General features: G+C 39.0%; 1 protein-coding gene across 1 annotated transcript in view; it reads left to right on the top strand.

The window, feature by feature from the left end:
- Window positions 1-14,977, top strand: part of HIPK2 (homeodomain interacting protein kinase 2) — a 185,613-nt gene that overhangs the window by 13,614 nt on the left and 157,022 nt on the right. The gene's annotated exons all lie outside the window — the stretch shown is intronic.

Genomic DNA, 14,977 nt, shown 5'->3' with positions numbered 1-14,977 from the left:
CGCAGAGGAGAATATCGGTAGTTTTATTAGTGTAGCATCCCCCAATTGTAAGGTTGTTTCTGGTTTTTCTATCATGAATCATTTCTCAGTGTCATTCAGTGTAACATTAAGGGGTGTCTGAATTTTAGGATCGGTTCTTCTAAGAAGCATTACTAGGTCAGGGGGTATGAACATTTATCCAGTTCTAGTTATAGACCACTGGATTAATTTCTTCCCCTAAGTGTTTTTATATTAAACAAATCAAACCACCTAGATAAAGATTTAAATTTACCTGCCTGTTGATTCAGGAAGGCACAGAGTTCCTCCTGCTGGGGGGTCGGGTGGGGGGCACATACCATTCCCAAGGGCTTTCAAACACCATTGTCTCTGTATGTCAGTGACTCCCAAAGCTGTGTCTTTACCTAGACTTCTTTTCTGAGCTCCAAAGTCATAAAGCCAACAATCTACACGACATCTCTATTTGGATGTCTCACAAGCATCTCAAACTTAATGTGTACAAAGAAAAAAATCTTGGTCAACCACCTGAAATATGTGCTTCTCCCAGAAATCTTCATTTCCGTAAATGGCATCTCCTTCCACCCGGTCGTTCACATCAGAAACCTGAGTGTCATCCTCGACTTCGTTTCACTTCATATTTAATCCATCACCGAATTTTATTGATTTTTGCTTCCCAAATATAGCCATTCTTGTTTTTTGCTATAGTTATGTTCTATAAAGTCACCGCAGAGGCTGGATTAGGGGATGATGGACGACCGCTCCTAGGATTAGCTTCCTGCGAGCCTCTGCTCTTATTTTCATCAACTGATCAGTACATAACCTTGTTTTATGTGTGTTTTTGTTTAAAGACACCTTATTTAATATATATCGTTGATTGATTAGTATTGAATCACAGCCCACAGCACTGTAACTCATGCCCGAATGAAGCTTACCTAACATGCATTTTTCTATGAGACACATCACAGCTTCCTTGCACTTAGGAACACTAGACAGCCCTTCGTCACTATGCTTGGGGGTCATTTAAAAATCCCCAGCAAAAATGTACCAAAGAATGTGAAAAACGTGGTACTAAATAGACCACGGAAAGTAGGCTTGCTTATAGTGTAAGAGCTGAAGCAAGAAGGCAGAGCCCGACCTCGTTTGACCTCAACTGGGAACACAGGCATCAGGCATCATGCAGCCCAGGTTTTTCCTGGCAGCGTGCGGGTGCCCAGGGATGACTGTGGAAGCACCTGCTGAGGACTGGTTTTGAAGTTACAGATAAATTTTTAGCAAGGTGGTGAATTCGCAGATACGGAATCCACAAATAAATACGATCTGCTTTGTATGGTGAGCCTGTTTCTCTCTCCACTGCCATCCGCTGGTCCATCGGTCAGCAGGCTTTCTGTAAAGGGCCACATAGTAGATATTTTAGGCTTTGCAGGCCAAATGGTCTCTGTCACAGCTACTCCATTCTGCCGTGGTAGTGAAGGCAGCTGTAGACCAGATGTAAATGAGTAGGTGGGGCTGTGTTCCAGTAAAGCTTTACTTACACAAACAGGCTTTGGGCTGAATTCGGCCTTCAGGCTGTAGTTTGGACCCTTGCAGCCTAGTCTAACCCACCTCTGTATCTCGTCTGCACTACCTGCCTGACCTGTCCCCACCCGGCCCCCCCCATCCATTCTTGAGCCTCCAGCCGATTTCCATGTGGATTTTAAGTGTAACTTAGATCTGATCACTCTCCTACTTCAGATGGCCAACCGCTTCCCATCACACTTCTGGTAAAATCCCAAATCCTGAGTTACACAGCGACAGCACGGCCCCTGCTGATTTCTGCAATCTCACTTTTGGTCAGTCTTCCCCCTTTGTCCCCTTTGTGACGGTCCCTTGCTGCTTCCTGCTTCAGCACCTTTGCACACAGTCTCCCTGCTTGGAATGCTCGTCTGCCCTCTGCCTGGCCAGCACCTGCTCACTCTGCAGTCACAACTGAAATGTCACTTCCTCCTGTAAATTAGATGCCCCTGTTCTGATCGCAGGGCACGCCGCTCTTTTCCTTCGTGACACTTAGAGCGTTCAGGTGCCTGTGTGTTTGGGTGTATTTGCTTTCCACCTGCCTCCCCCATCGGACTGCAGGCTCCGGGAAGATGGGCCGAGTCTGTCATTTCTGTCTTCTCTGCTCGTGTCACCTTCACATGCATTGTAGACACTTTCCAAGACTTGTTAACTCAGCACATGATTGTACAGCAGACTTTTGTTCGTACAGATCTTTGTATGATGCTGCAATATAGAAACCTGCAAAAGTCACCCTTTTAGAGCCTCTAGTATATCTTCTCAGTTTGAGAGTGATGATTAAAGAGAAAAGAAATCCTGATAAGTGAGTTTGTAAATGGGTGTGAATGTGTCTTTATTGTCAGAGGGTGATTCTGCCATCAGGTACACCTAGTCCAGGGCTTTCTCCCTGGGACTTGAGTGCTGTGTTCAGTCCTGCTGGTCTCCCTTTTCTCCTAAAGATTTTTTTGAACTTTGCTGGTAACGTTTTTCACACAGGGAAGTGGAGGTGAAGAGTGCTTGAGGAGGCATTTTGGCACCCCTTTTAAAAACTGACTTCCGTTTCTTATCTCCAACCATCACCTCATGCCTTTGAGACCTTAACTGGTATTAGTTTTTTCCTACAGCATTGCCGTCATCTGGGGAAGAAAATCTTTGATTTGTCAGAGAATCATCCAAGTAACAAAGCTCCAAATTGAAGAACATCCCAAGAATCCTGCGTGCTCTTGGTGGACAGACCACTTAGCATATTTTAGGAAGATCGTACATCATTTCTTAGATGGTCTTTTATAGATTAGCAGTGGTGAAATATAAAGCCTTATTTAACTTTTATTTTTTCAAGAGATGTATTATAGAAACACCACTTGTGCATTACAAAAATTAGAAGATAAAGGCAAGCAAAACATACACACACCCTTTCTCTTTCCTTTCTCCAGAGATTACCACTGTTATCCTTGTAGGTCTTTTTCTGTGCATATATATGTACACATACTTTTTTTTTTCTAACACCAAAATGATGTAGTACTGTTTTGTAATCTGCTTTTTTCAATGAACAATTTACAGCCTTTATTTCAGTAAACTTTATTTCCTTTAGTTCCTTGTCCGTATTCAGATTTCCATTATTGGCCTTCAAATGTCCTTTGAAGCCAGTTTGTTGAAATCAATATCTAATCAAGGACCACGCACTGCATCTGGTTGTAACTTTCTTTTCATCTCCCAACCTGGCAGTCTCTCTCTAAAGAAATGGGCCAGTTGCCCATGGAAGCTATCACCTTCTAGATGTGTGGGGCTGCTTCCTTAGGGCGGTGCCGAGCTTGATTCTTCATCTCCTTTATTTCCTGTGTCTTAGGGGCTCAGTGAATTCAGGTTCATCATTTTGGGCTAGAATACCCCAGAGCTGATTCTGGGCCCTTGCTTCACCTTCCAGGGACCCACTATTAGTGAAGCTCAGATTGACCCCTGGATGAGGCTTATTACGGCAGCCTGAACCCTCCCCTGTCCAGTTCCATTTTCCCCCTTGAGACCAAAAAGTGATCTGTGAGGTATAACTTCGGCGTACAGACCATTTACTGAATGGTTTTCGCACCAAATGATAATTCTTGCCTGAACTCATACATTTCATTAGGTTTTGTAAAATGATGTTTTCCTAATTCTTATATAAAGTAGAGCTTTTCCTCTTCAACTGGGGCCAACTGGTTACCCTGAAATAATAGTTCTCACTGGAAAAGCAGGATCTTTGCTAATACTCACCCTTTAATGATTAATTTTCAAACTAAGGAGTTGCATAGTAGCCATTTCAAATAATGAGAAATGAGTTTTTTCTGCCTTTTCTTTTTTATCATTAAGTAGTCATGGATTTCTATTGATTTGGTATGTTTTGATCATTAATCTTTTTGTTACAACTTTAGGCAGTGAGACCCGTTCAGCTAGCTCCTGTGACCTCTTGACAGGACCTCCACAATCTTGAAAAGCTTTCTTGCTAAATGGTACGAAGGCCCCAGGCTCATCTTGGACTTTGTAGTGGTATTGGACAGTGGTGTTAGAGACCACGATCTGGGCATTAGGGGTGGTTATTACTACAGAGGTGACTTTTTTCTAGAGAATTTCAGTGGACAGAGCTAGAAAATACATGTTGTTAAAAATTAAGAGTTCAGATACATCTTTAGTTTAGTTTTAATTACCCTGTGCATTCGCTTACTTTCCTCAATTTTATCATCGTAACTCCTTTCTTTTCTATAAAAAAATCTTTATTTCTTCTATAACCTATAAATATAAGAATAAAGTTTCAAAACACCAACATTTATATTATTACAAATGCTGAAACTATAAAAGAAACTTTAACACATCTTTGTAATTTTGTCTTCTCTTTAGCATGCATCCAACTAAGGATATACAGTTGACCCTTGAACAGTGCAGGGGTTAGGGGCACCAACCCTCACCCCCTGCACAGTCACAAATTCACATACAGCTTTTGACTTCCCCAGAGCTTAACTACTAATAGCCTGCTGTTGACTGGAAGCCTTACCAACAGTATAAACAGTTGATTAACACACATTTTGTATGTTACATGTATATCTACATATATCTTATGCATTCATGACGTACCTAACTTTTTCTTGATTTTTTTTTCCCGATATTTCTAGGGCTACACAGTTCATCTGCAGGTTTTTTCAAATTATTGCAAATCTCCAAAAAAAAAAAAATTCCGGTATGTTTACTGAAAAAAATCAGTGTATAAGTGGACCCACTTAGGTCAAACCTGTGTTGTTGAAGGGTCAACTGTATAATTAAAAGCTGCGTTCTAAAATCTCTAAAAATAAATTCTTCTTCAGGGTGACTGTGTCACCAGTTTGACATATGGTTAGGTTCATATCTTTCAGCTTCTTTTCAGTTTAAGAAATTTTTTAATTTAGCTTTATTTGAGAGAGGTGATGCGTTTATATGACCGCAACGTCAAAACTACACCAATGTTAAACGTAGATGACAGGTATATGGGAATTTGTTAAGTTATTCTTTCTACATTTCTTTTTGTTTGAAAGTTAAAATAATTAAATTTAAACCATATAGGGACTTCCCTGGTGGCGCAGTAGTTAAGAATCCACCTGCCAATGCAGGGGACATGGGTTTGAGCCCTGGTCCAGGAAGATCCCACATGCCACAGAGCAACTAAGCTCGTGCGCCACAACTACTGAACCTGTGCTCTAGAGTCCACGAGCCACAACTAGTGAGCCCGCGTGCCGCAACTACTGAAGCCCGCGTGCCTAGAGCCCGTGCTCCACAACAAGAGAAACCACCACAATGAGAAGCCCGCGCACCGCAACGAAGAGTAGCCCCTGCTCACCGCAACTAGAGAAAGCCCGCGGCCACAACTAGAGAAAGCCTGCGTGCAGCAATGAAGACCCAACCAGCCAAAAAGAAATTAATTAATTAATTTTTAAAAATTTATAAATTTAAACCATATAGAAAGATATACACAATGAAATCTTTACTTTGTTCCCTCATAGATAGCCATTTTTATTAATGTCTTGACCCTTTGAGTCTTTCGTTTTGCATATTCAAATTGTATGTGTGTGTGTGTGCACACTCTTATTCGTTTATACAAAAGGTAACATACCATATATATTGTTCTACATCTTAACAATATATTCTGGAGCTCTCTTTGTATTAGTACATAGAGATTATCCTCAGGCTTTTTTACAGCCACAGAGTACCTATTTTGTTGACATATCAGGTTTATGGAACATTAACATAATCTTGGATTGTATCCAATCCTCTGCTATTTACAAACCATCTGTAGTGTGTCACCTTATAAACATGGCATTTCATACTCATGCAGGTGCATCTGTAGGATAGAATCCTATAAGTGGGATTGTATGGTCAAAGGGTAAATACATCTGTAACTTTTAAAAGGTATTGACAAATTCCTCCAGTTAGGATTTGTACCATGTTTCACTAGAACAAGCAGTCTACGAATGTGCCTGTTTCCCTAGAGCAGAGCCCATAGAATCTGTTGGGAAACTTTTGGATTTTTGCTGGTAGATGAGAAATGGTATTTCAATGTAGTTTTAATTTATATTTCTTTTATTTTAAGTGAGGTTGAGCATCTTTTCATTTGTTTAAATGTCATTTGATATTTATTTTATGCAAACTGTGTTTTGAACTTTATACATTTTCCTACTATGTTGTTGGTCTTTTTCTTCTTTATTTCTAAGGGCTCTTTATATATTTTTTTGTGATATGAGTTGCAAATATTTTTTCCTAGTTGGTCATATATGTTTTTTGTGTGTGTGTATTTATTTACTTATTTTGAATTTTTGAATTTTATTTTATTTTTTTATACAGCAGGTTCTTATTAGTCATCAATTTTATACACATCCGTGTATACATGTCAATCCCAATCGCCCAATTCATCACACCCCCACCCCCACCCCCCCACCGCTTTCCCCCCATGGTGTCCATACGTTTGTTCTCCACATCTGTGTCTCAATTTCTGCCCTGCAAACCGGTTCATCTGTACCATTTTTCTAGGTTCCACATATATGTGTTAATATACGATACTTGTTTTTCTCTTTCTGACTTACTTCACTCTGTATGACAGTCTCTAGGTCCATCCACCTCACTAAAAATAACTCAATTTCATTTCTTTTTATGACTGAGTAATATTCCATTGTATATATGTGCCACATCTTCTTTATCCATTCATCTGTCGATGGACACTTAGATTGCTTCCATGTCCTGTCTATTGTAAATAGAGCTGCAATGAACATTGTGGTACATGACTCTTTTTGAATTATGGTTTTCTCAGGGTATATGCCCAGTAGTGGGATTGCTGGGTCATATGGTAATTCTATTTTTAATTTTTTAAGGAACCTCCATACTTTCCTCCATAGTGGCTGTATCAGTTTACATTCCCACCAACAGTGCAAGAGGGTTCCCTTTTCTCCACACCCTCTCCAGCATTTGTTGTTTGTAGATTTTCTGATGATGCCCATTCTAACTGGTGTGAGGTGATACCTCATTGTAGTTTTGATTTGCATTTCTCTAATAATTAGTGATGTTGAGTAGCTTTTCATGTGCTTCGTGGCCATCTGTATGTCTTCTTTGGAGAAATGTCTATTTAGGTCTTCTGCCCATTTTTGGATTGGGTTGTTTGTTTCTTCAATATTGAGCTGCATGAGCTGTTTATATGTTTTGGAGATTAATCCTTTGTCCGTTGATTCGTTTGCAGATATTTTCTTCCATTCTGAGGGTTGTCTTTTCGTCTTGTTTATGGTTTCCTTTGCTGTGCAAAAGCTTTGAAGTTTCATTAGGCCCCATTTGTTTATTTTTGTTTTTATTTCCATGTCTCTAGGAGGTGGATCAAAAAAGATCTTGCTGTGATTTATGTCAAAGAGTGTTCTTCCTATGTTTTCCTCTAAGAGTTTTATAGTGTCCAGTCTTACATTTAGGTCTCTAATCCATTTTGAGTTTACTTTTGTGTATGGTGTTAGGGAATGTTCTAATTTCATTCTTTTACATGTAGCTGTCCAGTTTTCCCAGCACCACTTATTGAAGAGACTGTCTTTTCTCCATTGTATATCCTTGCCTCCTTTGTCATACATTAGTTGACCATAGGTGCGTGGGTTTATCTCTGGGCTTTCTATCTTGTTCCATTGATCTATGTTTCTGTTTTTGTGCCAGTACCATATTGTCTTGATTACTGTAGCTTTGTAGTATAGTCTGAAGTCAGGGAGTCTGATTCCTCCAGCTCCGTTTTTTTCCCTCAAGACTGCTTTGGCTATTCGGGGTCTTTCGTGTCTCCATACAAATTTTAAGATTTTTTGTTCCAGTTTCGTAAAAAATGCCATTGGTAATTTGATAGGGATTGCATTGAATCTGTAGATTGCTTTGGGTAGTAGAGTCATTTTCACAATATTGGTTCTTCCAATCCAAGAACATGGTATATCTCTCCATCTGTTGGTATCATCTTTAATTTCTTTCATCAGTGTCTTATAGTTTTCTGCATACAGGTCTTTTGTCTCCCTAGGTAGGTTTATTCCTAGGTGTTTTATCCTTTTTGTTGCAGTGGTAAGTGGGAGTGTTTCCTTAATTTCTCTTTCAGATTTTTCATCATTAGTGTATAGGAATGCAAGAGATTTCTGTGCATTAATTTTGTATCCTGCAACATTACCAGATTCATTGATTAGCTCTAGTAGTTTTCTGGTGGCATCCTTAAGATTCTTTATGTATAGTATCATGTCATCTGCAAACAGTGACAGTTTTACTTCTTCTTTTCCAATTTGGATTCCTTTTATTTCTTTTTCTTCTCTGATTGCTGTGGCTAGGACTTCCAAAACTATGTTGAATAATAGTGGTGAGAGTGGACATCCTTGTCTTGTTCCTGGTCTTAGAGGAAATGCTTTCAGTTTTTCACCATTGAGAATGATGTTTGCTGTGGGTTTGTCATATATGGCCTTTATTATGTTGAGGTAGGTTCCCTCTATGCCCACCTTCTGGAGAGTTTTTATCATAAATGGGTGTGGAATTTTGTCGAAAACATTTTCTGCATTTATTGAGATGATCATATGGTTTTTATTCTTCAATTTGTTAATATGGTGTATCACATTGATTGATTTGCATATACTGAAGAATCCTTGCATCCCTGGGATAAATCCCACTTGATCATGGTGTATGACCCTTTTTTTTTTTTTTTTTAAATAAATCTGTTTTTGTTTTTTTATTTTTAAGTTATACAATTTTTATTTATTTATTTATTTATTTATGGCTGTGTTGGGTCTTCGTTTCTGTGCGAGGGCTTTCTCTAGTTGCGGCAAGTGGGGGCCACTCTTCATCGCGGTGCGCGGGCCTTTCATTATTGCGGCCTCTCTTGTTGCGGAGCACAGGCTCCAGACGCGCAGGCTCAGTAATTGTGGCTCACGGGCCTAGTTGCTCCGCGGCATGTGGGATCTTCCCAGACCAGGGCTCGAACCCGTGTCCCCTGCATTGACAGGCAGATTCTCAACCACTGCGCCACCAGGGAAGCCCCTGTATGACCCTTTTAATGTGTTGTTGGATTCTGTTTGCTAGTATTTTGTTGAGGATTTTTGCATCTGTATTCATCAGTGATATTGGTCTGTAATTTTCTTTTTTTGTAGTATCTTTGTCTGGTTTTGGTATCAGGGTGATGGTGACCTCATAGAATGAGTTTGGGAATGTTCCTTCCTCCACAATTTTTTGGAAGAGTTTGAGAGGGATGGGTGTTAGCTCTTCTCTAAATGTTTGATAGAATTCACCTGTGAAGCCATCTGGTCCTGGACTTTTGTTTGTTGGAAGATTTTTAATCACACTTTCAATTTCATTACTTGTGATCGGTCTGTTCGTATTTTCTATTTCTTCCTGGTTCAGTCTTGGAAGGTTATACCTTTCTAAGAATTTGTCCATTTCTTCCAGGTTGTCCATTTTATTGGCATAGAGTTGCTTGTAGTAGTCTCTTAGGATGCTTTGTATTTCTGCGGTGTCTGTTGTAACTTCTCCTTTTTCATTTCTAATTTTATTGATTTGAGTCTTCTCCCTCTTTTTCGTGATGAGTCTGGCTAATGGTTTATCAATTTTGTTTATCTTCTCAAAGGACCAGCTTTTAGTTTTTATTGATCTTTGCTATTGTTTTCTTTGTTTCTATTTCATTTATTTCTGCTCTGATCTTTATGATTTCTTTTTTTCTGCTAACTCTGGGTTTTGTTTGTTCTTCTTTCTCTGTTTCCTTTAAGTGTAAGTTTAGATTGTTTATTTGAGATTTTTCTTGTTTCTTGAGGTAGGCTTGTATAGCTATAAACTTCCCTCTTAGAACTGCTTTTGCTGCATCCCATAGGTTTTGGATCGTCGTGTTTTCATTGTCATTTGTCTCTAGATATTTTTTGAGTTCCTCTTTGATTTCTTCAGTGATCTCTTGGTTATTTAGTAACATATTGTTTAGCCTCCATGTGTTTGTGTTTTTTTTAAGTTTTTTTCCCTGTAATTCATTTCTAATCTCATAGTGTTGTGCTCAGAAAAGATGCTTGATATGATTTCAGTTTTCTTAAATTTACTGAGGCTTGATTTGTGACCCAAGATGTGATCTATCCTGGAGAATGTTCCATGTGCACTTGAGAAGAAAGTGTAATCTGCTGTTTTTGGATGGAATGTCCTATAAATACCAATTAAATCTATCTGGTCTATCGTGTCATTTAAAGCTGTGTTTCGTTATTAATTTTCTGTTTGGACGATCTGTCCATTTGTGTAAGTGAGGTGTTAAAGTCCCCCACTATTATTGTGTTACTGTCGATTTCCTCTTCTATAGCTGTTAGCAGTTGCCTTATGTATTGAGGTGCTCCTCTGTTGGGTGCATATATATTTATAATTGTTATATCTTCTTGGATTAATCCCTGGATCATTATGTAGTGTCCTTCCTTGTCTCTGGTAACATTCTTTATTTTAAAGTCTATTTTATCTGATATGAGTATTGCTACTCCAGCTTTCTTTTGATTTCCATTTGCATGGAATATCTTTTTCCATCCCCTCACTTTCAGTCTGTATGTGTCCCTAGGTCTGAAGTGGGTCTCTTGTAGACGGCATATAGATGGGTCTTGTTTTTGTATCCGTTCAGCAAGCCTGTGTCTTTTGGTTGGAGCATTTAATCCATTCACGTTTAAGGTAATTATCGATATGTATGTTCCTATGACCATTTTCTTAATTGTTTTGGGTTTGTTTTTGTAGGTCTTTTTCTTCTCTTGTGTTTCCCACTTAGAGAAGTTCCTTTAGCATTTGTTGTAGAGCTGGTTTGGTGGTGCTGAATTCTCTTAGCTTTTGCTTGTCTGTAAAGCTTTTGATTTCTCCATCCAATCTGAATGAGATCCTTGCTGGGTAGAGCAATCTTGGTTGTAGGTTCTTCCCTTTCATCACTTTAAGAATATCATGCCACTCCCTTCTGGCTTGTAGAGTTTCTGCTGAGAAATCAGCTGTTAACCTTATGGGAGTTCCCTTGTATGTTATTTGTCGTTTTTCCCTTGCAGCTTTCAGTAATTTTTCTTTGTCTTTAATTTTTGCCAATTTGATTACTACGTGTCTTGGCATATTTCTCCTTGGGTTTATCCTGTATGGGACTCTCTGCGCTTCCTGGACTTGGGTGGCTGTTTCCTTTCCCATGTTATGGAAGTTTTCGACTATAATTTCTTCAAATATTTTCTCTGGTCCTTTCTCTCTCTCTTCTCCTTCTGAGACCCCTATAATGAGAATGTTGTTGTGTTTAATGTTGTCCCAGAGGTCTCTTAGGCTGTCTTCATTTCTTTTCATTCTTTTTTCTTTATTCTTTTCTGCAGCAGTGAATTCCATCATTCTGTCTTCCAGGTCACTTATCCGTTCTTCTGCCTCAGTTATTCTGCTATTGATTCCTTCTAGTGTAGTTTTCATTTCAGTTATTGTATTCTTCATCTCTGTTTGTTTGTTCTTTAATTCTTCTAGGTCTTTGTTAAACATTTCTTGCATCTTCTCAGTCTTTGCCTCCATTCTTTTTCCGAGGTCCTGGATCATCTTCACTATCATTATTCTGAATTCTTTTTCTGGAAGGTTGCCTATCTCCACTTCATTTAGTTGTTTTTCTGGGGTTTTATCTTGTTCCTTCATCTGGTACATAGCCCTCTGCCTTTTCATCTTGTCTTTCTGTGAATGTGGTTTTTGTTCCACAGGCTGCAGGATTGTAGCTCTTCTTGCTTGGTCATATATGTTTTGATTCACTGATGGTGGTGTCTTTTGCCCTCCAAAAGTCTTTTTAATTTTATGTAATCACTTTTAACCTTTTTGTTTATGGCTTCTATATTTTGAGTCAGAGTCAGAAAGACATTTCCTATTTCAGGTTTTAAGTTCCCTCTGGTACTTTTGTAATTTTATTTTTCCACTTACATCTTGGTTTATTTGGTGTTTATACTAGGGTATGTTCTGAGATTTTGGTGCCAACTTTATATTTTTCCAATATTCAGTTGTCCAAACACCATTTATTAAAAAGTTTATATTTTTTCCACAGTATCATGATGTCTACTTTATCATATATTAAATTCCTGTAGGCCCAGGGGTCTATTTCCAGATTCTGTATTTTTCCACTGGTCGATCTGTTGTTAATTATTGGGGTTTATAGTGTCTTTTAATATCTGAAAGGACTAGTTCTCCCTCATTGCTATTTCTTTTCAGAGTTTTCCTGGCTACTCCCCCTGTTTGTTTTTCCATATGAAGTTTGGAATCAGCATGTCTTGTTTTCAGAAGAAATCTGTTGGTATTTCCATTGGGATCACATTAAATTTATAAATTGCTCAGGGGGTATTAACATCTTTACAAGGTGTTGAGTCTTATCTAAGATCATGTTTTCTTTCCATGTGTTCTTTTTTGTGTGTGTACTTTAGTAATGTTTAAAGTTTACTGTATATAGTTTATATATATCTTAAGTTTATGCTTATAGTTTTTTATTGCCTTCTAATTGGTTGTTGTTTGCATGTATGAAGACTTTTGATTTTCATATATATTTTTAGCAGCCTTATTGAGCTGTAATTCACCATTTAAAGGGTACAGTTCAGTGGTTTTTAGGACATACACAGCATTGTGCAGTCATCACCCCTATCTAATTTTATAACATTTTCCTCACCCCAGAAAGAAACTCTGTGCCCATTAGTAGTTATTCCCCAGTCCCATCTTACCCTCATTCCTTGGAGACCACTAATCTATTAATACTTTCTGATATGGAGTTTCATATAGTTGAAATCATACAACACGTGGTCTTTTGCAACTGGCTTCTTTCATTTAGCGTAATGTTTTCAAGTTCTTCCATGTTGTAGCCTGTGTCCATCTTTTTTTTATCATAGTCATCCTTGTGGGTGTGAAGTGGTATCTCATTGTGGCTTTGACTTGCTGATTTCTTTATGTATTTAGTTTCCTTTTGCTGCCACCCACTCTAGTGAGACTTCATGAGGGCAGGGAGTGGGCTTTCAGTTCTAAAGCCCCAATGCCTGAATAATGCCTGGCAAATATTTGGTGCAACTAGATGCTTATTGAATGAATGATTGGATCTATTGTATTTCTAGACCACCTCTACTTTTTAAAATTACTGTGTGGTTTGGCACACATAAATTAATTATTTTACCCTAGGCAGAATATAATTAGAGAGTGGGGGTTTTTTTTCCTCTAGGAGAGAAAGTCATGTGTTATATCCAACAGCCCTGTAAAAACAATTTTGTGTGATATATGGTTTGTGATGGCCAATGCTACCTTCTCTTACATTAGAATGAATGACTGAGAGTTGCTGGAACATATGTCTAGGAGACTCGTTATCTTTGCAGGAGGATGATTTTAAGCCCTGGATTCTATTGTTGTTGGAGACTCCTTGGTAAGATACATAAGATAAACATGAGAAATTAGGGAAAGGTGTTCTGAGCCTGGGAACAGGGAGTTTTGAGTGAGATAGATCAGCTCAGGTATATTTAAGAAGTCCTAAGTTTACCGGGGGACTGTGTTCCAGAATTTCTTTTAGAAGATGGTTGTGTGGACACAGATCACATTTAACAATAGAAAAAAGTGATATTAGTTAAGATCAGGGTCTCAAGCTAGCCTTAAAGAACGTTAAAGAGCGCGTGGCTGATGCATGGGTGGGGTCAGGGCGTATGTGGGCAGTCTCCGTGCCTTCTGCTCAGTTTTGCTGTGAACCTAAAACTGCTGTAAAAAATAAAGGTATAGGGGCTTCCCTGGTGGCGCAGCGGTTGAGAATCTGCCTGCCAATGCAGGGGACACGGGTTCGAGCCCTGGTCTGGGAAGATCTCACATGCCGCGGAGCAACTAGGCCCATGAGCCACAACTACTGAGCCTGCGCGTCTGGAGCCTGTGCTCCGCAACAAGAGAGGCCACAACAGTGAGAGGCCCGTGCACCGCGATGAAGAGTGGCCCCCGCTTGCCACAACTAGAGAAAGCCCTCGCACAGAAATGAAGACCCAACACAGCCAAAAATAAAAAATAAAATAAATAAATAAAATAAAAATAAAGGAATTCCTTTAAAAAAAATAAAGTATAATAAAAATTTTGAAAAAATAGCATAGCTGAAATACATATAATTTGTAGGAAAAGGGAAATAATTCAATGTCAGAAAAATAAGATTGAATACGAAATTATTTCTCTTTAATGTCAGTGTATGAAGAAAGATATTTTAATTACAGAAATAGGTGAGACCTTGTGTGTGTGTGTGTGTTTGCAGGAGACTTTTTGATCACCGTCCAAGGATTTAGAGGCTGACAATACTGGATTTTTATATTGCTCCAATTTTGTTCAAAAGATGTGACTTTTAACAAGATTATTACCCTCATATTATTATTAGACATGTTTGGGTTGAGGGTAGGAGAAAGAGAGAGATTGATTAATTCACTGATTCCTTCATTTAGATAGATTTTCCTAAAGCACCTGAACCTGAGGAACAGGGATGGTAGAATATTGTTCTAAAGCATCTGCATTTGCTGTAAGAAAAGATTCGTCTGAAAGGCGGCACTAATTAAGAATTGAACTGTACGAGTTAGAAGCAGTATCTGAAGGGCAGATGGATCAAAAAAGGTAGCTGTGGACCCACCTGGAACCAGTGATTTGAGGAGCTACAGGGAGCAGAGTTAATCAAACTGTCAGGAAGAAGGTTTTAATGCCGAAATCTCTCTACAAACGGACAGTCCTGGGGATCAGAGACTCCTTTCGTGCTGGAGGTGTTGAAGATGAGCGCCTTTTGATGGGACTGCTGGGGAATAGGACCCAGTGTAAGACGGACGGTTGGGCTAAGGGACCTTTAAAATTCCTTCTGAGAGAGAAGGTGTAGTCCCGATATACAGGACTATAGAGAGAAGGTATACACTCCGCATAGGAGGGAACGTGTCTGAAGTGTCCAGTGGGTCCGGCTCTTCTCATGACCTCCACCAAACCTGAT

Source organism: Balaenoptera physalus (assembly GCF_965194825.1).
Source record: "Balaenoptera physalus genome assembly, chromosome: 8".
NCBI classification, from domain to species: domain Eukaryota; kingdom Metazoa; phylum Chordata; class Mammalia; order Artiodactyla; family Balaenopteridae; genus Balaenoptera; species Balaenoptera physalus.
Note: the sequence above shows the minus strand (reverse complement) of the source record. Positions and strands in the feature narration are given on the sequence as shown.